Raw genomic sequence first — 6,000 nt, 5'->3', positions numbered from 1 at the left:
CTCGAGACGAAAATTTCATCAAAATCTGTCACGTACGTGTGGCCACCAGAATCCAAAATCCAGAATTCAGTATCCAGAATCCAGCAGCAGCACACCCATCCACTTAACCCCATGATGATGACTATGTCGTGTTTGCTGCTGCTGTTGCTGCTGCTGTGTTTTGTGTGTTTGTTGTTCTTCGCCTTTCCAGCTTTGTTGTGCACATTAATTTTGACGAAAACAATTTCATTTAACGGCATTTCCGGCAGCAACAGCAGCAGAAACAGCAGTAGCATATATCGCATCGCTAGACAAGCGACACAACTACGACATTTTAACCGAAAACCAACCCGAAACCCAAACCCCAACCCAAAGCCGAATCCAAAACCCCAAACACACAAGTTGGCAGACAACAGACAACACAAGATGAGTTAACCAGGCGCATAACTGTATAAGTATGTGGAGGGTATGGGACTTCTCGTGCTCGATGGTACAGCAACAAAAGGAACCGTTTGGCACGAGCATCTGGGGCTGGTCAATGCATTTCCCGGCTCCACTTGATTGTATTGTCATTGTCAGGGCTTTTGAGTAGTTGACCGTTCTTAAGAACTCTTATAGTTGGGGTATATTTGGTAGAGCCATGTAATTGTCAAATAATAAAATTAATAAAAACTAGTTGGATAGTTTAGATAGCATGGTAGATCACAAAAAATAAACCCAAAAATGTGTTACAAATAATTTTTTTTTAATAAAAGTTTTTAAAAAAAATGTGAACTTCTTTTTTGTGATATAGGGGTTACCAAGAGTTAAAAAATAATGCTTAATATCATCAATCATGATTCAACATGAATCATTTTGTCTTACATATTTTTCGATAACTTTTTGATATAAATCTTAGAAGAACTAGACATACAAAGTCACGAGAATAATCTTAGTAGTAGTAATAATAATATCAAACATTATAGAGAATTTATAGAATATTAAAATTTGTAATTTAAATTTGTTTCACTAGTTTATGAACATGAAAAAAATACCTTGAACTTTTTAAACGTACCAATATTCTTGGGATGTTAGTCCTTAACAATTTGTAGGGTATTTCTAACTTCGTTATGACTTGTTGAGCGCGATGATCTCAGCATTCCTTGTGCTTATATATATTTGCCATATTTGAAATTCCCATTATGTTCCGTTGCTGCGTCCGACTGCTCCACTCGTTGGTGTTGTTAGTGTTGTAAGGGGAAGTTGTGTCTAACACGCACGTACGGCCAATGGCATGACCCTGCGCCCCCTGACCCCTTTTTCCATCCCCAACACCACCCACTAGCAATTCACCCAATGCCGCCAGCTCATCCCGCCGAGATCCCCTTTCAACCGACTTGACTTGATGTTTTGCTCAATATGCCAGTCAGTCACCAGTCACTTGGCCGGGAAAACATGGCCAAAAGGGAAGGGGAGAAAACAACCGAAGTAGACATTTGGCGAAATGATTTTCATATTTTGCGTGAGAGCAGAGCTGCTTTCACATATTAATGCGATGTAAGCTCACACTTCTGGAAGGAGGAAATTTCATTTGAAACCAGTACCAGTGGCAACCCCTTTCCCTCCACGAAATTCAAATTAATGAGGCGTGTCTCACTTATGTTTGGCTGCCTGTGTCAATATACCAGAGCAATAGCAATAGCAATAATATTATCGTTATTGTTATTTATTGTTGCTGCATATTTACCCAATGGCCACGCCCCGCAGTTTATGGCTTTTGCTCGGTGGTGGCCAGCGTAAGCCGCTTAAATAATTAGTTAATTGATTTCACTGGCCACTCTTGAAATATATGTGTGCAATTATTTTCCGCTTTTCAGTGGTTTCCATGCAAATTATCATATGTGTAAAATTCTTTAGTCATTATTTTGATTAATTTCCGTTTTTGGTTTTCGCCATTTGATTGGGGTTTTTGTGGAATAATTAGGAGGTAAAAAAAATAAAAAAAATATATAAAGTCTAGTTAATTTGTGTGCATAGAGATATGCTAAACAGGTTTTGCATTTATGCAAATTTTTAATTTCAAAATAAACAAATATTTCGTTTTTATAGGCAGAAAGCTCTGATGGATTTGCATTCCTAGAACTTAAGCTTTATCATTTGCACTTAAAGGGCACTCCCAATACCACCTTTGTATGCCAATAAAATCGTTAACTCTGCGTCGGGGATTTCTTGACCGTTCGCGCTTAATTCCCTTATTTATTTAGCTGCGTTTTGACACTTAATTCCTCAACACCCCATCTCAAGGCACGCCAAGTGGTGCTGCCCCAACCTTCCTTCTCTTCCTCTCGATTATCATCATCATCTTCGACTTTTGTCTCGCTTTTCTCCATGGCAACCGCAAACAGTTTAACGCGACCACAGCGTCCACGGTTGTAATCAACTGCCACTCGTCCTGCGGCACTCGACAGTGGGTCAAAGTCTGAAATTATACAATATATATTTTACATCAATTTTTATTAGGTTTTAATAGAAAATGTATAAAAAAAATGCAAAGCTAAAAAACACGTCGCGGTCAAATCGATATGCGCATGGTAAAATTCTGGTATGCATACGCATTTCGTTTTCACCGAAATCTCTCTCCGACTTTGAAAAAGAGAAAGAGAAAGAAAAAGAAGCAATGTCTTAAATTACGTGAGTGGGAGCGAGAAATTACATGAGCGGATGGGAGAAAGACACACTTGAAGTTCGAACTAACCTGTTGTTTACATTTCGAGCATATCAAATTGAGGTGCCCGCATATCAAGTGAAAATTTATACCACATAACATCAAATCGATCGTCGTTTCATATCAAGTTTTTATTGGGTGTAAAACTCTAATTAAATGCAAACCCCAAAATGTCTTTATTACCTTTTGAACAACAAGTAATTACAAAATATTCAACTCCACTGTCCTACCTACTTTTTGTTTACGTTAGCGCTGCGTTCGCATTAAAGGCTACGCGGTTCTTTATTTATGGCCATCAATATTTTATGACGCGCAACGCGCATGAAAAACGGAGGGAAACCGAGAGGAAAGGAGAGCCAAGGAGTAAGTGCTTGGACAGACGTAAGCATGCTGTCCAAGGAAACCCAGTTAGGTCCCCTGCCCTACGGCTCCCGATTCCATTCCCCCGCCCCCCGCAGCTAGCACTTAAAGCATAAACGCAATTAAGAAAAAATAAGTGAAAAAGCCAAGTCGAAGGACTAAGGACTTAGGAAAATGGGGAAAGATGATGGAGAAAAACTCTTTGCAAATTAGTTTAATTATAAGGAAATGCAAACAAAGCGGCGGTAAAAGCGAGAAGCAAACGCGCAGACATTTCATTTACTATTCAAACAACCCTCGCTGGAGCCCAGCCATGTGTGATGCTGATTATAGCGTCATCTGCTAATCCCCAGTTGGCTTAATTAATATTTATAGGTTCTGTTAATCAAAGGTCTTAAAAACAACCTTTAAATTTCGTCTTTTCGATTTACTCTTACAATAAAAAAGGGTATTATAATAATGGTTAAACTTTTAGGTAAAACAAACTAAATTTATATTTTAGACAGACAAATATAAGTTTGTGCCCTTCCAGTTAAAAATACTATATAAAATGCGACCCAAAAGGAAGCACATTTTGTACAATGGAAAATATTTAGCATAATTTATGCGGAAATATTAAAAATAACGACACAAAATAAATACCAAATTTTCATACAAATTGCAAAATAAAAGGAAAGAGAAAAGCAGGCAATGCGAAGGATTGCAATAATCCAGAGTGAATGGATGAAGGCAACCGGAAATAACTGTTTGCTGGCACAACTGGGGAGTCTAAGTGGGTGGTACCCCCCGCCTTAAGTAGTTTGCAGTAAAGAAAAAAGTTAAAAATAAACAAGAGATCTATTATTTTGAACTCCCACTGCATTGAATAAAATTTAACCAGCTTATACACCTTTTGAACTGCCTCGCATACACATGATTGCATTATTTCGTTTGCCTTTTAGGGTCTCTAACCTCCGCTATAAAATGTTCCATTGGCATTTTTGGAGTTTTGCCTCGCTTTGCGTATTTCGCGTAATTGTGTTTTACACACGCGAATGAAAGCAAAAACCCCTAATGTCAGGGCTCTAAAAAGAGTACAGTGAAACGTGTGGTGGCGATGGCTGGACCACAAGAATCCCCATTACCCACACTCGTTTATGTTGTTGTTGTTGTTTTTGTTATGGGAATATTGCTGGCCACATCCACATCCTGTGTCGGTGGCGCCAAAGCGTCCGCATAAGTTTGTTTTTAATGTAACCTTGTTAACAGCAGTCTGCGTTGCACACAATCACTCCACCCAACCCAACCACCCATCCATCTATGTATCCACCAGCTATATAGCTCCATTGGCCAACAGGTCGATGTCGATGTCGATGGGCTTACAATTGCATTAGCTAGCTGCTAATAAAAGGATCCTGTTACCCCTGCGGTTCTGGGTTCAATAACATGACGGCAAGCAATTAAAATAATTTGCATTACGTATACGCATCGTTGTTGCCTCCCTGAACTCAAACAAATTCCATTCATGCCGAATTTAACTCAATTTCTGGTGTGTTATCAACAAAAGCGTTTGTTTTGGGGGAATATTTCCATAAATACGATGAAGATGTGATTATTATTTATTTCGTATTATCAGAGTGTTTTGATCACTCAAAGATTTATTTAAAATACAATATAGCCATAAATACGCGATTACCCAGTGGTGAGCCAAAAGTATAAATAGCAACCATCGGATATACATAGTTGTGCCGATAAAAACAACAAGAAGAAGAAGAACTCGTATGTATCTCTATCTGTGTGCGTTGTCGGGACTTTAGTCTTATCACTCCCCCTGAAAAGCCCCCCGAAAACAGAGAACAGAGGGGGCAAAAGAATGTGAGGGAGCAGCGCGCACATGTTGCAGAAAGCAGCGTAGAAAATACAATAAATTACGACAGATAAACAAGAGAACAGGGAGCACACAGACAAAATAGAAACGCGAAAAAGTGGGGGCAAAAAAATAAAAACAGTTTGCTTTTACGCTTTGCCTTTCCACCACCACTGTGTATTTGCTTTGCTATTTTCCTTATTGCGGCTACGAGAATTATTATTATTTTCAGTTTTGTTTTATTATGATTTTGTTGATTTTTGTCATTGCCTAATAAATAATATGCGCATAATTCTTGAGTCATCCAAAATATAGATATCGCAAATTGTCCATTTAAAGTTAATTTTGTTTATATTTGGAATTTGTCATTGGTTTTTGTGAATTTCTGTAAAAATTGTATATAGATTGAAGTGCATTTTCAGTAACTGTGGATGTCACGTTTTCCGGAAATGTGACAATAATAAAAGAACTTAATTCTATTTAAACCCTTTCTGAAGGTTTTAACAATTGTCACGTTCTTGTTCCTACAACTAAAATGTTATGAAAAAAAATATGATTTTCATGCTTTTCAGTTTAATTATATATTTTTTATTTTCTTTGGTCTTTTCTTTGTACACAATCTTTACACAACAGAAACTTGTTTGTTGCGCTGGTTTTTCCTCACGTTTGTGTGATTTTTCACAATTTAATTGAAATTAATTGATTAATGTTGAAAACGTTTTTATTGCCTTCGTCTCCGGATGGTTTATGTTGTTGTTACCGCTGTTGTTCTGTTGTTCGGGGCTGCCATTTTCCAACTTGTTGAAAGTTTTCCCCCCCCTGATTTCCCGGCCAATAGTTTTCCCTTAACAAATTGCGCGATAATTTATTATGAGACCGAAGACAACGAACGGCGAGACCTCATCAGTTTTGTAATTATCTCGGTCTCGCTATCGCCATCTCTCTTACACCTCCTATAGCCGTCTCTCTTTCGCACACACACACACACAATATGAATTAGTTACGCTTATATTTTGGCATCGGTACGCGATTTGCGGTCAAGTTGAGTTTCAAATTGCCGTCTGTCGTTGGGGATGCAAAGTAAATTTACCCCCAAACTTGTGTATAATGA

This window comes from Drosophila takahashii, chromosome 2L, assembly GCF_030179915.1.
Source record: "Drosophila takahashii strain IR98-3 E-12201 chromosome 2L, DtakHiC1v2, whole genome shotgun sequence".
In the NCBI taxonomy this organism is placed as follows: domain Eukaryota; kingdom Metazoa; phylum Arthropoda; class Insecta; order Diptera; family Drosophilidae; genus Drosophila; species Drosophila takahashii.
This window is presented reverse-complemented; position numbering follows the sequence as displayed.